At 39.7% G+C, this 22,016-nt stretch overlaps 1 protein-coding gene across 5 annotated transcripts in view; it reads left to right on the top strand.

Annotated features, from left to right (window-relative positions):
* Positions 1-5,108: 5,108 nt before the first annotated feature.
* RALGPS2 (Ral GEF with PH domain and SH3 binding motif 2) overlaps positions 5,109-22,016 on the top strand; it is a 119,586-nt gene continuing 102,678 nt past the window's right edge. Inside the window, exon 1 of one of the 5 annotated variants that reach the window (XM_065674101.1) lies at positions 5,109-5,308. The gene's annotated coding sequence lies outside the window, so the exon portion shown is untranslated. Of the gene's footprint in view, positions 5,309-5,539; positions 5,745-5,992; positions 6,017-22,016 lie in introns of those variants that run through there. The other 4 variants (XM_065674100.1, XM_065674099.1, XM_065674098.1 and 1 more) reach the window with 4 other exon arrangements.

The raw sequence follows: 22,016 nt of genomic DNA, 5'->3' as shown, positions 1-22,016 counted from the left end.
GTAGATAGATATTTATACAACATAATAAATGGTGTTGGCTTTCTATTAAGCAGTTTACAAGTACTGTTTCTAGTTATGTACTGTCTAACATGATATACAGGGGTACTAGGAAAACAGAAAAAGGACAGTTGTACTCAGCCTCTGTGCTGCCAATCCATTCTTTGCCTCTAGCTCCCTTTCCAGTACTATCACCATTGTCCCTGCTGCAAATGGCTCCTCTCAGGGCTCTAACATAAAGCATGTTTCTGACTTTCATACACCTGGAACATAGGGAGGCAACACAGCAAAGAACAGTGTTCTCTTTCTATGGGAAAATCTGTAGCTTGTGTAAGAGATGGTGAGGAAATAGCATGTTATCTGTGTGTGGCTTCCTTGCTGCTGAGACATGTGGAAAAACCTTTGTTGACCTTAGTAAAACAATGCTTTGCAGATATAAAAAGGAAGTCCTTTTGAAGTGTGTGTGTATACACACACATTCTTTATTTTTATATGCTTATATATATATATACATATTTATATGTATGTTTGGGTGAATTCAGAAACTACTGCTTGGATACACTCTTCAAAAAGTTGTGATCTTAGAAATATTAAGAAAAACCCAGAACCAGCTCAGACTGGTATTATGCTGTTGTAATTCCAATTTATCCCTTCATTATTGCTGGAACTGAGAAACAAGTAGATGTGTATACCTAAGGAGGTGTTCTAGCATTGATCATGATACCTTTAGGAGCAAGTGTTAGCACATCAGTTGAGCACCTTGAACTTGAGCAGCTGTGAAGCATGCATCCATTCTTCATTACAGCATTCCTAGTAAATTTTTCTTCCGTCAACTGTAAACTCTGAACATGTAGAGTGTCTAGGGTTTAGCTGAACCAGATTTCTCTTGTATGGATATTTTTATCCATTAGATTTTTTTTTTTATGCTTAGTTTCAAGCTTAACTGAACTAACTAAAAATTCCATTTTGTTAACAGCTGAAGCAGGAAGCTCTTCCTTCTTATTAAAGGGTAGAAGATATATGTGTATATCATGTATTAAATGTAAACATCCTCCAGAAGGAAAAAGGAAGATGGTAATAGTTACAGAAATGTTATATTTATCCAGTTCTGACGGCTATTTTACATAGAACAAAGGCAAGGACACCACAGAGTACCATAGATCAAAAAAGTAGGAATACATAGGTGTACATTATTAGAGACTATCTACCTTTCTAGAAGTCAGACCTGTATAGGTAAGCATTCCAAAATCAGGAAATGACAAAATTAAGGTGGCAGGTACTGCAAGCATTCTTCAGCACTGTGAAGCAGTCTTAAGATATGATTACACAGTTTCAACAGAAAATTATATAATTTTATTTTCATAAATTAACAAGTAAATTTAGCAATATTCTACATTTCCTTAGCATTTCCTGTTGTACTGTGTGAATTAAGTGCAGCTACAGAATAACTTAGTCAAAGAGTAAAAATAGAGCATAGCACTTACAGTTTATAGAAATAAAATATTTTCTACTGTATTTTCATTCTTTAGGGAATTATATGCTTTAGCAGTTACCTGGTTTGGACATCTCCTATCAAATTGATTTTAACTAATGACTTTTTATGATAATAACTGTTTCTAGATTCAGGCAATGTAAGAAGAACTTTATTTAGCAAGCAATTAGTAATTAGCGAAGTGCTAACTATATGCCAAAATGTAAGCTATACTCTTTCAAATCATTAGTTACCAAAACAAGATTAAGAAGTATCTTTTCTGCAGTACACATGAAGCTTGGCTAAAAGCCAACAAAATTAATTAGATTTTATATTAATGTATGGTTTTAATTCCAGAGTTTTGGATGCAGAATTATATATTTAGTCATAATCAAATACCATTTGTCTTTTTTTCCTTAAAGTGTTTGGAATATTTTGTTTTGTAATCTATGCAATCAAAGCTGATTACATTAAAGTAACTTATATACTTTTTTAAATCTAAAATGCTTAAGATATTCTCTGTTAGTGAAAGTATAAGAAACAGGGACTGTACTCTGCTGCCGTTTTTACAGCCTTAGATTTTACAATAGCAAGTGCTTTGGACTGTAGCCTCAACATTTCATCATAGCTGCTGTTGCAAACGTACTTCATGTATGGAAGCACACAGATTTTATGTTGCCTAATGGAAAAATGTTTTTGATCTGTGAAATTAGAAATATACATAAATTTTCATTCTCTCAGTTGGAGGATAATGTCAAAGACACAAGCTGTTGCCTTCAAAAGGAAATGTTATGCCCTATATAGTTTCAAGGGTTTCTATGTACAGTGAAGCTAGTTACCCTCTAGCTTCTTTCATGATCAGTGAATTATATAAATAATTGTTGCTAATAAAATCCGGGATAAGTATGCCTAAAAATAACTTCTGCAAACCGTAGTAAATAATTGTTCAGAAGAATACTCATCTGCAGAGCGGCTGACAAATACCATTTCTAAATTTGTTCTCTCAGGTAAAAGTGCTGATGGCAAGAGTGATGTCCTGTGGGCTGTAACATTTTTGGCCACGTTCATCTGGGTTGATTCACATAGCCATGTTTGCTTGGGTTTGTCCGTCTGCACCCATTCCCTCGCAGTCTGCCAGTCACAAGCAACAGAGGTTTCCTGTTATTTTTGACACCAGCTTTCTGCATTATAACCGTTTTGCCACATATTTTCATCTAGTAATTTCCTCCATTTTTGATGCTTCCTGTGATTTGAATATTTTATGGCACAGCTGCAGTATTCAACTAATAATGAATTTAAAATGGAATACTTAGTATAATTGGGAAAAACTGTCCCTTTAAAATAATGAGGAACATCAGCTATGTGTATAGAGGGGCCAACTGAATATTGGAAGGTGGTATCTTGGAAAAGAGTTCAGAATCATAGGGGAAGAGCAACTAAACATGGGGCTCTAGTGTAAAACTGGCATTTCAGCACTGCAGTGGAATTGAGCATTTCAGTTTCACAGCCTAATGTACATTTTCATTCCCACTCATTCTTTAAAACCCCTCTGGATATGAAATGATGACAGCCAACCATCTCTGGTTTTCTCCATGTTATACCTGGACATGTTGCATGCATGACTGTGTTCATATACTGAGATTTCCACTGAACTACTGCCTAGGATGCCTATGCATTTCTTACACTATAACTTTTGGTTTAGACCTCTCTATAACGTATTAACAGATTTCTTTCTTCCAGTATGCATTGTGTTGCATTGATGACTATTTATCAATATTGAATGGCACTCCGAGCCCTTTTCTAGATTATTTTTAAGGGCATTTACAACAAAACCTTAAAAACATCTTACTCTTTTAGGCTTTTCACAATGTTTATGATTATGCATTCTCCTGTTTAATCTCTCTTACTTTTTGGTCCGTGACATCACTTCTTCCTCACAACCCCATTATGCAGTTTTTCTAAAAGCATTTAATGAGAGAATTGTAAATCATCTTTCAAAATTTGTCGTCTAACTCTGTATCCACCACTGAGTGCTGAGAAATGTTGAGAAGCTTTTTTTATTAGATACTTTGTCTCCTGCTTTAAGGGAAGGAGAATATATTAAAAAAAAATTACCTTTGTTTCCCCCTTCAGCAGTGTGTTTACTGCCTTTTTTTTTTTTTTTTATTTTCATCTTCCTATATTATTCTCTTATTTCTGTGTTAAAAGTTGTTGTGGTTCAAAATACGGTGAAACATTCTTTCCCTTCACTGATTCACCTTCTCCTGTGGAAAACCTTGCAGAAGGATGGCATTGTGCATTTTATTTTCCTTTCATTTGTCCTATTTCAGAATGAGGTTGACGCTATGCCAGATTAGCATGGTAAAAAATGCCACAAAACCCAAACAAAAAACCAAAAAAACACTACCTCCCCCCAACAGCAAAAAGAATGTTCTTTCTAGGTGCAAAGCTTAATTAAAATTAGGAAAAAGGTAATGCATTTCTGCTTTGCGGTCAAACTTGTGCCTACAGTTTCTCAAATCCTTCCTGCCTCATTTCCCTGCCCGTTTTAAAAACTACTACCATCTTTCCAGCATGCAGTACTCATTTAATCTGGGCCTTTCAAATAGGCTCTGGATCCTGGTACTTGTATTAGCAAGAGTACCTGTACCTGTGTTACAGCAAGAGGCTACATACTGCATTAAAAATGCATAGCAGGTAGCTATATGTCGGGAGGCACAGCATAAACTATATGAACAACTTACTTGCTGTCTACCATATATGTGAAGCAAACTATCGTAATTCCATGACAGGATGAAACAAGTAAATTCACATGTTAACAACAGCATGCATTGTTCGTAGATCCTTCTGCATATGTATAAACACAAGCTATTAATTACTGTAATGACCCTGGCAGGGTGTAAGCGGGCTATGCTGAGGCCTGCCTCCACCACAACAGCATGGCCAGCATTGGTGACTTTATGGCAATTCTTGCAAAACCTGGTGGTTTTCTGTGGACTTTCACTCCCGAAATGATGCAAACACCTTGAGGGCCTTGCTTTCCTCTAGTAATCACTGAACAGTTGTGAGAGCAGGGAAAAGTCTAGGAAGTCCTTGCATTGTGAACGAATGGATTTAGCAATGTAATGTTGTTTGGATGGGGGTCGTTATTTTATTTGGGCTTGTTTTGTTTGGTTGGTTTTGGTTTGTTTTCAGCCGGTCCCTCCCCTTGCCCCAGCCGTCTTTCCTAACGCGGGGAGCGGCGCACCCCGCTGAGCTGTGTCTGTCCTCCCCTGCTTTCACCGGCGGCGGCGGTGCACCGCGCGGGCTGCCTGCGGGCCGGCGGAAGCGGCACGGGGCTGCGAGCCGCGAAGTGGGGCGAAGGGGTCGCCTGTGCCCCAGAGGCCCCCTGAGGGGGCAGAGAGCGGAGCCACCTCCCCCCGGGCGGCAGCGCTTGGCGGAGGCAGCAAGGCTGCCCCGCGCGCCCCCTCACCGCGACGGTAACCCCCCGGGCGCCGCACCGCGCCCGCCGGCCGTTGGGCGATTGGGCTCCGCTCGGGAACGCGCGTGCGCAGTACGCGTCCGGCGCTGGCGCTCCGCCACAAGGGAGGAGGCGGGCCAACGGGGCTCTACGCGCATGCGCGGGCAGCGCCGGGCGCCCCCCCCGACCCCCCTTGCCGAGTGTGTGTGTATGTGCGTGCGTGTGTGTGTGAGAGTGTGCGTGCGTGCGTGCGGTGGCCCTGCCAGCCCCCGCCCCGCACCGGCGAGGCCCGCGGGCGGAGCGCAGCCCGCAGCCCCTCCAGCAGCCGGAGCGGCTTCCCCATCCTCACCCGCCCCCGCTCATCCTTCCTCCTCTCGCAGGTGAGCAGGGCTGTTGCGGGGAGGAGGAAGAGGAGGGGGAGCCGAGCGGCCGGCGCCCGCCACCGCGGGGAGCTGCGGTGGGACTTATTGTCCGGCTCTTCAGGGGAGGAGAGAAAAGGAGGTTTAGCCCCGGCAAGCACGCCGGGCCCTGAAGGGCTGCCGACCGGGGATTGGAGGCGCACGGTTCCCTCCCAGATCCGGGGAGGGTCCCGGCCCCCTCCCGCCGCCCTGCCGCCGGCCGGCCGCTCGCTGAGCCGCGCGGTGTGCTGCCCACCTGTCGCCCGCCGCCTCACACGGGGGGCGGTGGGGAGCGGGGCGCTGACCCCGCGGGCTGGGCCGGCGGCTCGACAGCGCCCTCTCCCACGGCAGCGGCTTTGGGGTGTGTGTCGCGTGACGGCGTTGCCCGGGCCCCACGGCCCTGCTGCAGGATGGAGCGGTGCGTGGCTGTGGGGCGAGCCTGGAGCGCGCCTCCAGCCGTTTACCCTCTCCCCTCGACGCTACCTGAGTGAGGGGCCAGAGAGCAGGGTGGGGGGAAGCTGCTCCCTTCGCTCTGTGGAGAGGCCTCGGGGTGTGGGGCGGTAGCCGCACACCGGCGAAGGAGGTGTGGGGTGTGTGTGAAGGGGTAGAGCCGTGTTCCCCCGTGGGTCATCGAGCTGTGCTACGGTGGAGCCTGAGAGGGGCCCTGAAGAGACGCCAGGGCGGAGGAGGGTGGGTGTAGCTGAGAGATAGTGCTATCCAGCCAGCCTTTCTCGGTGGGGCTGGGACACCTTCCCATTAAGTGAGGCCGAGTTAACCTAATAGGAAGTGCAGGGCAGCAAGACCCCGGGCTAGGTCAGAGCACACGGGTGGGGTTGAGAGGGGTACTAACGGTGTCCACACCACATAGTGTTTCTTGTATATAAAATGGGTAAGTTCAGAGCGCCAGGAATGCATTGCCTTGCTGTAGACAGAGATCTGCTTTAGAGGGTGGACAAATAGGTGCTATTTATTTGACATCAAGAGTGCTTGGTATATTTCTTTCCTGTCAGCAGGTACTGGAAAAGCAATTAGATAAATTTAAACCAGGATAAATGGTGATGATAGGCAGTAGTTTGAAGTCACTTGTCCCCATGTGTTTAATAGTAGTTACTAGCTTGGTGAAATTCCGCGGGTATGTTTATCTATTTGAGAGATCTTTGTACTGACAAAAGGTGTCTTTGCACACAGGTGTTATTCCTGTCCTCTCCCTCTCCTTCCCCTTCTGTTCCTATGCTAAATTATGATGTTTTGTAATCATAGATAGAGGAGATGGGGGGATATTTCTTATCAAATAGGATAAGGCAATCACATGTTTTGTAGGCCTACAGTTTTTGAGTTTCTTGACTGGAACATGTCATGGGATGCACAATGATTATTTTATTTTCTTATCACTGCCTGCCTCTGCAGCTGGCTTGCTTTTAGTAATATTGTGGTGATGTTTTGTTTGTAAGTGAAATGGGCTTAACTTTCTCTTTGTGTCAAGCAGTGGTTTGCAACGTTTTTTATATACAGACTTACTGTGTTTTTAGTGGTTGTGCACATTTTTGTTTAATGAACTTCAACTCACCAGCTTTTTTTCTTTTTTTTTTTAAATCTTTATTGGGTCTCAGCAGACCATTAGAAATAATGTATGGACCGAAGGTTGAAAACTGCTCACCCTGCTGATACTTTTGTATTAGGTTTATGCAAATGGTTTAATTTTTGACCCTCTTAAACAGCATCATATGTGGAAAAATGCATTGTTTCCCAGAGACTTCTTTTGACAATGTAGATGTATTTTTTTTTCATGTATTATTGTAAGGTTTAGTATCTCTGAAAATATTATCAGAGGACTTCCACAGGCACCTCTGCATGAGCTGTGCTGGCTTGGGCCCTACATCTGTACATTTGGCTGCCAAAACTGGTTAGGTCAATTGGTGCCATCAAGTCCTACAGTGTAATAATACAGAAGTTGATACTTGCTTGTGACCTTTATGAGCAGTGTCTCAAGTTACGTTGAAAAATAATTCAAGTTTCTGGGATAAATAATTAAATTGCATTTATGTTTGGTGGTTTTGCTGTTTGTGGGGTTTTGTTTGTTTTTTTTTTCCTAAGGGAAATCTTTGAAGCCCTTAGTGACATGGTTTAGTGGTGAACTTGGCAGTGCTGGGGTAATGGTTGGACATCATGATCTCGGAGGTCTTTTCCGACTTAGCTGATTCTATGATCTCTTGCAGAAGCAAAACTATTACTGTTTTGTGCCGCTTCTGCGGGTCCCTGCTTGTGGGTTGACCAGTCTTTCTCAAAAGTTTTCTAAAGCTGGGTCACTTTAATTGAAAGAGTGCCCTCTGGTGACATCTGTAGAGAAGCACTCCTGCTACTTTGAAATCCAATATTCCTCCCGACAAGGCTGGAGATGTATTCTGCACTGAAATGCTAGTGTGGCATGGCTGAGATGGGGGATGAGGAGTTGCTTGCACATATATGTGGAAGATGTACAGCAGCCACTTGGAGTCTGTTAGCCCCCTTGTGAAATACTGTACCTTGTAATTTATTTTACTGGATTTTGATGAGAAATGTTTGATTCGTTAGTGTAATGGAGAAAGAAAAACAACCAACCCACAACCCAACAACAAAATAAAACCCTCTTCATGAGACTGAGTGGTTTACTGTCAGTTGTTTTTCTTCCTCTGAAACCTGCCTTTGTATAGATTTTTTTGAGAGATTCCTTCCCTTTCACACTTGTATCTTGCTGATGACTGTGAAGATTAAAAATCCCAATCTTAAAATATGTTCTTAATCTTGATGCTGCTCAGCAACAGTGAACAAGAATGAAGATACAGAGCTAACTTTCATTTCAGTTACTTTTGTAAACTGTGATTTTTAAAATTGTCTGTATTCATAATAAATGTCTTCAAGACTTCAGGAGGCTAATGAAGTCTTAATGTGCTAATGATCTCCTTGAATATTAAAAGATTTGAATTTATAAGGACACACCTCCACCTTAAACATTTTCTTCTTCTGTTTTTTTTGTGGTTTTTTTTTTTTTTCCTTCTTCGAGATCAGGGATTAGTCTTTTCCTTTATGTTTGCTTGGAGCTGAGTCATGTGGGCTCCTCCTTTCATTCAGTAAAGCTGAGTTGAAAACTTCCTTTAGGGGTGGGGAGTGTAATTTGTTGTATTTTATTAAAGGATGAGGCATCAAAGGCATGGTATATTTCTGATCTGAGTGTTGTTTATAGCCCTTGTTAGCAAAGATAGTTAAAAATGCATTTTCAAAATAATGAGAAAACATTGCTGTTAATACCCTTTACATTTAAATACCTGGAACTGCTGCAGTAGAAATTATCTTAATATTCATGCATACATAGTATTTATTGCTTGAACAGAAGCTTTGTGGTCTTCATGTTTTGTCTCTTTATGAACTAATTACCTTGAAAGACTGCTGAAGCAAGAGAGTCTTGATGTTACAGTTGGGTGTTTTTAAGTAGATGCTCTGTATGCTTAATCCTCTAGAATGTGTGGATGTGTGACTTCAACTCTTATTCCTTTACTCTTTACTCCTTAAAGGCCCCATAGGACTCCAGGGAAAATGGCATTGCAAGCCTTCTTGTGGGCAAATTGGTACAATCCAGTATTCTGCAAGCAGAAAGGGGACATCCGAAGTAAGAGCTAGAGCAAGGCAGTTATGAGGTGTCAGAGAGCTTGCAACTCTTGCTGTTGCAGTGGCAGTCTACTCTAGGCTAAGCTGGTGGTGGCAGCTTTATGCAGTCGGGTGGAGGCATGTGAAGTGGAGAAGGCAGGATGAAAAAGGAGAGGGTAGCCTGGAGTCACAAAAGGGGAGGACATGTTCAGCAGCATGGCATATACTGAACATTGGAGCTTTTTACTGTGACTTTGAAAAGTTAACATGGTGTAAATGATGGTCATTGAACCTGCTTGCTGGCTGAGGAAGAGGGAGACTGTTTCCTGTCTGTGTCCCAGTTATAGGAGAGTTGGTATAGAAAAATTGACCTGTTCTCTTAATCTTAGTGCATAGCAAAATAAAGTACTGGGAATTCTGGTGAGCTACCACGAAGGATTTTAAGATACTATGTTTGTGACAACCATGAAAAGTTAATGTTTGCTCTTTTGGGCTTGCTGTTCTGAGGCGTGCCACTCTCTAGTACACTCACAGCTGCTCTTTTCAAACCTCCTTAGAGGCTTCCAAGTGGGTTGTAGACTGTCATGTGGCACAAACGGTGTCTTTCTTCAACCACCCTTGAACATGCCTTGACATTGCTCTTGGAATCCTTACTACCCCAGCTTTATTGTTGGTGTAATTTTTTACATGGCTGTAACTTAAGTGCAGAGAAATGAGTTTCCGTGCTTGTTGTGTGCCTTTCCATAAGTAACGATAGAATTCACTTTTCCTTCCTCTGCCTGTGTTGTCTTATGGTCCTGACAAGAACAGCCGTTTAGGTAGAACTGTGGGGCTGGAGGAAAAAAGGAGCTGTGTAACTTGTAGGTCCCGGAAGCTTTGCCTTTATTTCCATAGGGCCTCACCAGTCAGGCTGTTTTTCTGGCTCTTTGTGACAGCATCAAGTGCATCAACAAGTCAAGGTTTCCTGCCCCAGAAGATCTCTGGCTTTGCTGCAGTGCGCTTTTCTGCCTGACACAGAGAAGCTCAGCAGCTGCTTAGTCAGAATATCAATAAACATGCTTGTGAGCCCCTCATATGCATTATATTTGTGATTTAAGAACCTGCTTATTTCTCGGTAAAGAGCAGCCTCTTTTTGTTCAGATTAAGCATGTAACAGTTGATCTCATGCCAAATCTGGGGCATGAGCAATGATTTGTTTCTGCTTGATGGTTAGGTGGAAGCCCTCCCCTTTTCCCTCGCTGAGGCAGATTTGCTTGTAGTTCCCTATGGTAGGATTCACCCTTGTGCAAACTCGTAAGAATAGTTATTTATTGTGTTTCTTTGACGTGTCAGGCTTGTGACCTGTTCTCCATGGCTGTTTCAGAATTTTATTTATATGTATGCATATGGATTCATTTCATAGGCAATGTAAGCTTTAGATTGCAAGTGAACTGGGAGAGGCATATGCCAGCCCTATTTGCTCCGGTCTAACTGGGGAGACTTTAAGTCTCCCCAGTATGTTGAAGGTGTGACCACAACAGTTATGTAGCTCAGTGCCATGTCAGCATGTAGTTGAGATTTGAACATGGATTAGAACAAGCTGGCTTAAGTTCAATCCAGATAAAATATACATGATGATGTGGATGTAATTATCAGACTTCCTAATTGGAGGAGTTCGTCTGCCATTAGTTAGAAGTGTTAGTGCCCTCTGGTGACTTTGAGTTTATTAGTTGTTGTTCTCAACAATCATACTGAAGCAGTAAAATCAGGGATGGTTTGGGTTTTATTTATTTATTTATTTATTTATTAAATCTTTGGCCGAAAGATTGAGACCTCCTAACCTGATTAGAGCTGCCTAGAATTTGAAGTAGTCTCCTCCCCTCCTCCACTGATTTTAGATTGTTATAGCAGTTCCTAGAGCAAGTAATGAAGTGTAACTTGGGAAGAACCTGAGTCAGTTAAGGAAAAAAGAACAGCAAGCCCAAGAATAACCAGAAATACCGCAGGAGGAGACTTATTAGTAAGCTTGGTATGGGGTCCTCTGCTAAAAAGTGGTCAGCCCAATTTAGTGATTTCTTGGAGCTCATGAATCTTTTCACTTATACTGCTTGTAACTGTATGTCTGTTGGCTGTCTGAGAGCTAAAGCGCTCAAAGTAGAAGAGATGTGTAATGGGGGATTGTAGAGAAGAAGTTTGATATGTGTAACTCCAAAGAGATTTGGAGACAAAATGTGATGCAGAAGGTTTTGCTGTCTTTGGCACCCTCCCAGTAGAAGTTGGGCGCTGGTACTTCGGGATATATATGTGTTACATCTTTTATGGAGCTGTGGTATTGGCAGCAATCAGTTGTGCCTGAAGTGGCCCAGGACTGGCTATCAACTCTTTGGCCATTGTTATAGTAGTGTGACATTAAAAGCTGTTTGATTTGTGCATCCCTCATTATTCATTAAGGGACAGCTTTGAAACTATGGATTTGGCTCTCCTCATTGAAATTGGTTCAGATTGATCATGCTTTAGAAGTTGATCTTTAAAAAAGATTTGATCTTTTTTTAAGTTGAAGATGTATTTCTTAGATAATGGTGGCTAGATAAAACTGGCAGAGATCCTGAAAAAGTGATCTGAATGCACTTTATAAATTGAATTGGTTTTATCATGTTATTCAGGTGCCCAGGGTTTGGGATAATTGTCTAAACTACAGTATTATATTTTCATTTAGATTTGGAATAAGTGGTGCAATCTCACAGAGGGACTGGAGTTGGACCAATAAGTGAAGAAACAGGACTAGTAAAAAGCACATTTTCTGCTGTGATACAGCCCTTTTAGATTAATGTGTAGGTAGGCAGAAGCTTTCATTGAAAAGCTGAAAGTCCCAATTTACTAAGTTTTTCTTTGTAACCTTCATGTCCATATCTGTGTCCAAAGAGGCATGGAAGCACAGGTTGACTTGTGACTTTTTAGTTTCATGTAGAACTTGAATTTATAAACTCTTTTCACAGGTTGTGTTTCTAGTCCACATGTTTTATTGCCAAGTTTTTTGTTTAATCTTCCAATTGTTCTTAAGTTCTGTTACTTACTTGGTAATGTTGAGGTCCTACACAGTTTTAACTAATTTAAATTGGTTTGTAATTTAGTTAGGTAGTGACCCTGTATGCAGTGGGGCAGCTTATTTATTGATGGCTCACTTCTCTCACTGCTATGGCAGAAATACTAGTAAACTGAACTGTGTGAGGGAACTCTACCCAGCTAAGGTTTTTTCCCCTCTTGCCTTGTTTTTCAGTTTGATAGTTTCCCCAAGCTGTTTATTCTTCAGCCATACAAAAATCTGGCTCTGATGTCATGGCAGAGAAAAGGAATGAAAAGAAAGCAATTAAAAAAGCAGAGATGGCCGGCAAGTATAAAATCAGAGGTCCCATAAAGCAACAGAAATCAATTAACTGAATTTGTTGTCCCTTTGTGTATTTTTTTGAGTGCTGATTTCTCATATTAGAGCCCAAGCTCATCTCTGTCCTGAATCTCTAGCTAGGCTTGCAAGTGTGGGAGCTTGTGGGAAAAACTCCTGCGTTTCGGATTTCATGCACAAATATTTGAGGCATGATAGGATCCTTGTGGCATTTCCAAAAACTTTATGCTAAAGTTAAAATTAACAGTCACTGCATCTCTTACAGTAGGCTGGTTTGGGAATAATGTTGGTGCTACTGAGAACTTGATAATACAGCCTTTTTTATGATCAAGCAAAAAGTAATCCAGAAGCCTGTAACGTATTGGGGGGATTCCAGAAGCATTTGCAATATGATGTAACACTTACTCATGTGAGGTGTCAGAATGCTGCTGGGATCACCTAGTTCCTTAGGTGTACATCTTGGTTTTCAAAATGCACATAAATTGCTTGAAGTGCTAAATCAATAAAAGAAAAAAAAAAAAAGGATTTGGGTTACTCTCTCCCCTATTAATGCATCCCTGTTCTGTGCTGTCACTAATTAGTAACTCTAAGATAATGAGGTGTATTGATAAAGCATATGGTTAAGTGAATGACTCATAGTCATTGTATTTCCTCCCCTGCTCTGTCACATAATTAACTTTCTCTGTATGGTTAAAGGGCACATGAACTGTGCTGCCGTTGCTAGCAAGTCCAGACCACTTTGCCAATGGCCTTGTCTTTGAGTAGCAGCCAGTTTTCCCATGTGCTTTATTGGTAAGTATACCTGAGTAGTGGCAGCTATCTCATCTATTTTTAGCATAATAGTCATGTACTTTTAGACTAACCAGTGTGTTTGGGCATTAGTTCTCAGGCTTGTCTGTTAAGTGCCTTTAAATAAGTTTTACATTCTTATTGATCAAACTTTTATGGAAATATGCCAACATGCATTTTGGAAAGGAGTAATGTATAAGAAGAATAGAATCTATTGATTTCAGTCCTTCCTTGCAGTTGGGATGATCTTCAAATATCTTCTGGAGCTCAGAGTGCAAAATTACTGGAGGCTTAGCAAGATTTCTTGTTAGCTGGACTCTAACCTGGGAACCATGGTTCTGAGAAGTGTGAACGTGGTGAAGTGTAAGCAGTCTGGAACTTAAGATGTTGTTAAGATAAAACCTGGGCCTTGTGGGTCTGCCTTAATATAGGATATGAATAAACATTACCAAAGTATAAGGCTTTTATTACTTTTTAATATGCCATACGCAGATAGTATCAGGTGTGCAGTTTCTAATGAAGCTGGTTTCTATTGTCCCTCCATAGCAGAAAAGTTTTTGCTACTTTATGTTTGAAAAGTGCTTGACTAGCCACTCTTTGTTTGCTGGTTGAGTACCATACTGGTTATACATAATTTCTTTTAATCCTCCTTTGTTGTGGTTGTTTTGCTGTTGTTTTTTTGTTCCTCCTCCTCCGCCCCCTGGTCTAGGCCTATTTTGGATTGATTTTGAACTTATTTTGCCAGTTAAGTCTTTCATAATAGATTTTAGTATTCTTAGTTACGTGCCTTGCTAAAGGTGCTTTTCTCCTTACTAGTGAACAAAAACTTTCTTTCTGATCCAGTCATGGTAATAGATAATTTATAATGGTACTTTGGACAAATTCATATTGTGTTACATTGGACAAAGTCTTCATTGCAAATGTGCCAAAGGTAGTAGTACCAAATCTTAATCTCATTATGAAACTGTGATTCTTCAGGTATTTTTTTAATACCTTTTAGCTCTGCTAGATCTACAAAAAAAAAAAAAAAAATTATCTTGTATGTGGAAGTCGTTCATCTCTACAGCTAATACCTGTTTAAGTGTTCAAAGTGTCCACCCAGAATACTTCTAAGAGAATTTGGAGAGGAAAAAAAGTTAATAAAATCATAGTCAGGAGATCAAACAAAAGGCAAGCTTGATACTGTTTTCACGTGAGGTGGCTGCCAGATGCACAATGTTTTATAATATTGAAGGCATATTAAAGTGATATTAAAGAAGTGGAAAAACTAGTTTTGAGGTACAGTGTTTATTTACCTTTGAAGAACAACAGCTATTCCTAAGCAGATAGTGTGCTTTAGGACCTGCTTGCAGATAGTGCTTCCTCAATGTCTGCATGTAATGGCTTGCCCTTGCACTTAATTAACTTGCTGACTTTTTTTTTTTTTTTAAATGTTGATAGGGTCTGTGTGATGACAACTCAAACTGTATTTCATGCTGTGACTTGTGTTTGATACTTCTGCAGAGTCAGTCTTGACTCCTGTCTGAAACTGTCTAGTGGTGGAAGGTTGTCTTCACTAGGATCTGGTTCATGTTTCAGAAAAGGTAATTTAACTTTCTTAAAAGAAGTATACATACAAGTCTGTGTGTAAGCTAGCATTCAGGGACTTCGGGTTGTTAAAGAGGGTTGTCTTAAAATGGTCTGTTAGAGAACAGCAGTGAGACTTGCTTTAGTTTCTTCTCTGTTTGGTAACAAATGATGTATCACTAGGAGAGGGAAGAGGAGTATCTTCATATTTGTTGTTACATGATCCCATATATTTTTTTTTTTTGTATATACAATGGAAAGTGCTAAAGTATTTAAAGTAACGTAATGCTAGGGCATCTAGAAGCTTACGGAAAATCTTGTGGTTTTGGTTTTGTCCTGTGATAGTGCCTTCCCTGTTCAATTTGATTAGCTTATGGGAGAAAACACCCATAGGTGTGAAAGCAGAGTTGTACAATTGCATCATGTGCTTGTTGTAAGTCCAAAGTGAACATATGCAAAATGGGTATGAATTCTTAACAAGTTTAGACTTAGAGTAACAGAGGTATATGTGCTAATGATTTTAGGTTGACATAGTTTTGTTGAGGAATAATTCTTAATCTAAGTTTTGTAATTTAGCTATAAGACATGAAAGAGATTAATTGAAAGGGTATTGCTGAGGCCAAAAAGCTTTTTGTGAAAGATAGCTTAGTGAAATCTGTTGGGCAGATAATTCAGGGGTGTGTTTGTTATGCTAAGTTTGATAGACATAGAAATCTAGCTAGCCTATGTTAAGTGATACTGTTAAAAAGGGAAGCCTGTTTGATAAATAATGCAAGTAGCTAACATGAAAGATGTCTTGCTAAGGTATTCTGCCCACAACCTTTATTAAATCCTCTATTTATTTGTAAGCAAAAGTATATTGTAGAAAAGTTGAGGGCTTTGATTATTTCAGCTGTACCTATTAAAAAAAAAAAAAACCACAAAACCAAAACTATCTCTTTCATGACTTAAAAAAAAAAAAAATCCATGGTTTTACATATTTACCCTTATTCTGTCAAGTCACAGTCTTAAGTGAAAAACGGAATTAGGCAGTAACAGAGTTAAAGGATATGGACAGAAGTGAGCTCTCTCCAGTGAACAGGAAAAAAAGACTTCCTGTGCTGTCTTGGGGTATGCTGGAGTTTGTGTTGCTTTTACGTGTGGACTGGTACTGAGTGTCAAGTTTACTTGTTGAAGGAGGGAGGGAAGATGGGGAGAAGTGATGGGCTTCAGGAATGGAAGTTTTTGTTGCAGGTCTCTTTCTCTGGTGTCATCTTTCCCTATTACATTCCAGGTCATTAATGGAATTGGATATCGTCCCGCTCCCCTCTTCCTCCCCTCCCCGGGCCACAGGGCGTGTTTCTATTGTTTTATCATCAGATTGGCTCCTTGGTATTTCTTTGCAGCTTTTTTTGTATTTATGATTCTCCTAATGTTGGTAGAAGTGCTTTGCTTACAGGAAGAAAAATGACAGTCTTTTGGCAAAGAAGGCCAGCATTCTTTGATGTAACAATCCTCAAAATTGGAAAACACGTTTTGGAAGAGAAACAGGGGTCTTGCCTAGGTTGGAAATAAAATTTGCATATTGTGTTCTTTAGGGGGCTGGGGCTGGGTTAAGCATGCAATTAGGTCCCAGAGCATACTGATGTTCTATTTGCTCTGTTCCTCAGTGGGGAAGCTGGATGATGTGTCAGTGTCTCTGGCAGAGCAGCTCCACTGCCTGCTGTGTGATAGCTTTGTCAGATCTATGACGTTTAATAGCCACACGCAGCTGAGGTGGAAAACCCCACTCTTTGTAGGAAAAACTAGATTCTTAGATTGGAAAGATCTGTGAATCATTGTATGGATATTGCATTTAAATTAGTAGCTGTTTGCTGTGTTTGCTGAGGTTGTTTTTTACTGTCTTGGAGGTAGTAGAAGATAAATTCGTGAAGCTCATTAAAATATTCTAGCTTTTAAGTGTTTAAAATATTTTGTGTGTTTTGTTGTGGGATTTGTGGGGTTTTTTAAGTTTTTTTTTTTTTTTTTTGTTTTTTTTTAATAAAGCTGTTTCTAAAGTAAGTACCACTTGCCAAAAAGACAGCAACCATGTTGTGTCTAGTGACTTCAGTGGTATTTCAGCTGTAAGTAATCTTATTTGTGATGCGACTGACTGTTCTGTATGTTTAAATAACATCAATGACCAAAATGAACCTCCCCAACCTAGCAAGCTGAATATGAAACCAACTAAAATATTACAGTATTTTCAAAGTGCAGCCAAGGTGTTGGTGTTATCAGCCATTCTTTTCATCTCACTTCCTGGTAGTATAGAATGGGAAAACTGATTACTAAATTGGTGTGGTTTGGGGTTTTGTTGTTGTTTCTTTTTGTTTTGGTGGGTTATTTTAATTATTCACTAATATGAATGATCTTGGCTTTGAGACAACACTGAAGCATCTGAATTTATTTAGTTAAAGTGTTTGTATCTTAACTGTAGGAAAAAATAGCCATGTATTAATTTTTTTCACCAAATTATTTATAGTTCCAAATAGTCATAGGCAGCATCAGTTAAATCTCTCATGGTGGTGACACCATAAATTGTTGGAGTATCAAAGCACTGTGAAATCTTTCGTCCAAGACAACTAGAAGAAGTAGGCACAGATAAGGGCTTGCATGTACTCAGTCTTTGCTCTTTCCTTTAAGGATACCCAACTGATATGCTGTTACTTGCTTACTTGACTCTTGTTTCATAGCATGGAAGGTTGCAGCTTTTATCTCCTGTTCCTGATTATGGCCTTCTATCACGTGTACACTTCATTTTTCAAACAGACCTCAAGCTTTTTTTAATAACATTTATCTGCTCTTTGTAATCTAAAAAATACACAAAAAATTTATATCATCAAGAGCAAGAAACAAAGTAGATTGTGTGTTTTGATTGTGCTTGAACAGTATATTTGGATACACTTCTTTCTCTCTGAACCTACACACTATTCTAATTAGATCATTAAGGCCTTTTGTGTTTTCCTTAAACTAGAGAATCAGAATACTTTGGGGGAGGCACCTGGTGGTCATCTAGTCCACACTTGCTTGGGGCACAGCAAAAACAGTTTATTATTAGAACCATTTGAAAATACTGCAATATAAAGCGTTTTAATACATCTTGTATGTCAGCAAAGAATACCTTCAGGAATTGAAAATTTACACAATTTTTGAACTGGAAATCAAATTCACTTCTTGCCACAATATTGCAGTGGTAAAGTAACTTATGCCCAAATTTTTTTATTCCCCCCCCCCCCCCCGAATTTGAAAGCACAAAAGTATGCACAGCAGAGTTCTCCTCCAACAGGCAGCCCATAGGCTGTGGTCTGTTTCTGCAGGGCCCATAGACTGTGGTCTGCTTCTACGGGGCAACAAAACAGTCCCGCTGGTAACTGGGTTCCCTGTTCAGCTCTTCCAGCTCAGCTTGTTTCCTAGCACATCCTTCTTTTCATGGGGTCTTTTTTGTTGTAAGGCTACTCCCTGTTTGGTGTGCAGTGTCTGCTTATCTTTATTCTGTTGACAGATATCCTTGCATCTCCAGGAGAAGGATGGTTTGATGTCAGTATTTATGAAGCAGTAGCAAATCCTTGTCCAAAGTGTAACTTAGGCTAATGGCTCCAAGTACTGTATGTGTTCTTCAGAGCCTTTCAGTTCTTTGTATCAGTCATGGACTTTTTTTTCATTTCACCTACTCAAGGTGAATCTTGCTTGATGGCAAAAATGCTTGTCTTGCCCAAGCTATGTATTAATTTGGGTGGCTGAAATTTTTATTTTTATTTTTTTAATGTAGACTTAAAGCTCTTCAGGCAGCATTACAGGGCATGACAGGGTCTCAAAGAAGTGTTGTATTTTCATTTAGATATGATAAAGAATTAGCTTTTATTGGTTTGTCCAGAATGGCTTATCTCTCTTGCATAAGAGTAAGCCAGTGCTGTTAATTAGTTTGAGCCAAAAGATTCCCTTTTTGTAGAAGGGGACAGAACTCCAGCGAGCTTTCCTGCTAGAAGTTGCCAGAAGAGCTTACCTGGTAGGTGTTTTAGGATCTGAGGAACTTTGCTTTTGTTCTAACTGTGATTTCCTCAAGATTTGCACTTGTTTGTTTTAGCACTGTGGTGGTTTTGGTGATCCTAGAAGGGAAAGCAAAGCATTGTCTAATCAGTGTGCTAAGATTAGAGATTTCAGCTGTTTGTACTAACTGAAGTTATAGTTTATTGCTGTAAAACAATAAATTTACATTCAAAATATCTTTAACCTTCAAATCTCTATTAAAACTACATTGGGTCATTGTTCTTTGACCCAAGTTTTCAGCTTGCATGTATCTGCACTTAAATAAATTTTTAATGCATGCATCCATTGATTTGACAGAAATGGACACAGCTGCATTTCATAAACTGAAGGATATGTTTAAGTAATAATTATCCAGTCATCCACTGAATGTCTCAAATATCCAAGTAGAATTTGGATAGGATATTGCTTGTGAATTTACTATGCTGAGTTCATAGTGCTGGAATAATCTTAAAAATCCTTTATTATTAATCATTACCCTGAATTTATTTTTCTGTCTTGTAACAAGAATTTGAGGCTTGACTTTACTACCATTAGGGGTATATAAATGTTTTGTCATAGTTGGTTCTCATGCTTTGCCAACTATGCTCTTCAAATTAATGCTTGTCTTACATCTGAGTGTCTTTTTGATGCCTTCTGGAAAACATTATATTCTGCATTAGTTACACAGGTTCTACAAAGTCTAGATATTTATTATGTCATTCCTTCCTTAGAGCAGATTCTTTCATCAATAATGTAGAGAGATGGTGAAGAAATAGCTCCATCAGGGCTCTCATTTATACTGTCCATTTACCTGAAATCACATTTAGTTTTTCTGGTGATTCAACTGTTTATGTTAGTGCACAAGAAGTACTGTGGGTATACCCGAATTTCAAGCCTTGAGATAAATTCCTGTCTCCTTTGAGTATCTAAAGAGACAAGATTTCTCTGTAATCTACTGTAAGTCTGTTTTGAAAACAAGAAAGTCTGATACAATCTTAAAAATACACTACCCCATTCATGAAAATATTTACTCCAAATTATTTCAGTTGAAGTGAATATACGCTTAGTCTCTAATTTGAGGCACTTTGACCAATTTTCCCTGGAGTTATTTGGACATTCTTGAACATGTGAAACAAGTTTCCAACATCCATTTGGTTTGTTAAAGTCCTGGATTTGTATGAATTAACTTGGATTTACTTGATTTCTGTATCATGTTTTATTTAGGCAGATGCTTTGCTGGTCAGCAGTTACTGACTGGTCTTGGGTGAAGAAAAATATTTAATATTAAACTATTGGTATTTGGCTCTTTACCTGTTCTCATTAGTTTCCTGATTTACTGAGGTTCTCCTGAAGGGAGGTAGAAATGTGGGAAAGATATGGATGCTTGGATAGATAAGTAACTGGCTTGTGTCTCGCTTGCTTCTAGAAGTCAGAGACTCTGAGCCTGATGCACTTTCTTAAACAACTGCAGCAGATAGTGGCACAGCAGAAAATCCAGCTTTCTTCCCCAGGTGTCTGTTGTGGTTCTACAGGATACTCGTCACACTGAATACAGGCAATTCATATGCTGTTAGATTATTTTTTTTTTAAACTTCCTGTTAGCACCATTTCTGTAGCAACCATGCAAACTTCCATACCAGTGCATGATGTTAAAAAAGGAATAATTGTAGAGAACATTGTTGAAATGTTGTCATCAGAGGTGTTAATGATAAAGACTATACTCATCTGTCTGAAATTGGAATTTTGAAACAGACAAAGTATTGCGTGTCTTCTTCAAGAAAGATCCTCATTGTCTGTTAATGGCTTTACAAAAAATACAGTAGAATGTTCTGTCAACAGTTGTTTTCCTGAATGAGAAAGTCAGGCATTCAGTGGGAGGAGTTTTGCCTTCTTTTTCCTAAATGTAAATCTCTTTTGTCATACTGCACAAAAAAAGTGTGCAGTTGAGGCAGGTGGATGTAGTGAGTCTTCAGTTCTGTGGATTTGGAGGCTGTTATTCAGTTGGTACTTCATCATCTCTCACTTTTTAGAAAGCCATCTTAGGATGGTTTGATCATCTTGGTTTTGGTTTGGCTGTTCACAGTTTTAACTCTAGCACTTAATGCCTGCAGAAGATTATGCAATGAGTTCATGGGTATTCAAGTTTTCTTTACATTTATGTGTGATGCGTATGTTTAGGCAGAATATTCATTCTAGATCCTCAGTCTATTTTCATCATTGTTTTTTCTTTTATGTGCTTTTGGCATGTGAGTTGTGATTGTTGGTGGCAGGGTTCCTCTAGCCTGTTGACAGTAACAAAGCTCATGCCATCAGTTGTTATCTCAGTTTCACAACTGGTAAATGTGCAATTGCACATAAAAAAATTATTTAAGTATTTTTCCCAAATATTTTTTCCTGTGAAGTATTCTTTCTGTTCTGAGAGAAGATATGCCATCCATACAGGTCCATTTGTAGATTTTTATACTGATTTTCTTTGAGTTTGTCTTCTGTTGGAATTAACTAAAAATTCCACTAGAATTTACTAAATTTACAAAAAGTAAAAAAAGTTACAACTGAAAATAAAAAAGGCAGTTTCTGGAGACTTTTGCTTGTATTACTTTGCTGTGATATTTTTGCTGATGCACAGTCTATAGCAGTTCTTTCCTATTCATGTTATTTGCGTTACCCAGAAACAAAACTGTGGATCCGAGTACCTCTGAAGAGAATATTTGGATGCTGGAGTCCGTGCTCCAGTACTCCACTGCTGCATGCTCTTAAGTATAACTTCTCTATTCAGAATGTTGTCCACAGATGTATTCTTCCTTTGATAGTTCTGCTGATACCATGCCTGCACATTTAACCTGTAACAAAAATATACTGGAAACTAAATGTCAGGTAATTGACAGGACATTAACCTGCTCTTGTTTTCTAACAAAACTGATAGCTGCATGCCCATGTGGAAGGGGTCTTGGAAAAACCAGTTGTGGAAAGGTTATCATCTTACAGAGCTACCTGATTAGAAGTAGTGCTTCTAGTTTAAGTAACACCTCTTTATATTTTTTTTTACTTCTTATTCATGGAAATAAATATCAGTAGTTCCTAACTTCCAGAAATGTCTCTAGGTTATGATTTCTCTTCTTTTGTGTGTTTGGGGTTAGGAGGGATCCCTCCTCTGGTTACTGACTGAGCATGCCGGTACTTATGTCGATATTTGAAGAAATGTTTCTCAAACAGTCTGAACTGTCAGCAGGCTTGAATTCTGGAGAGGGAGACTGAGGAGGGCAAAACCTTATTATTACACTTGTACTTTCT

The sequence above is a fragment of the Lathamus discolor genome, chromosome 3, assembly GCF_037157495.1.
Source record: "Lathamus discolor isolate bLatDis1 chromosome 3, bLatDis1.hap1, whole genome shotgun sequence".
Taxonomy (NCBI): Eukaryota; Metazoa; Chordata; class Aves; order Psittaciformes; family Psittacidae; genus Lathamus; species Lathamus discolor.
The sequence above is the reverse complement of the archived record's forward strand: the minus strand, read 5'-3'. Positions and strand labels throughout refer to the sequence as shown.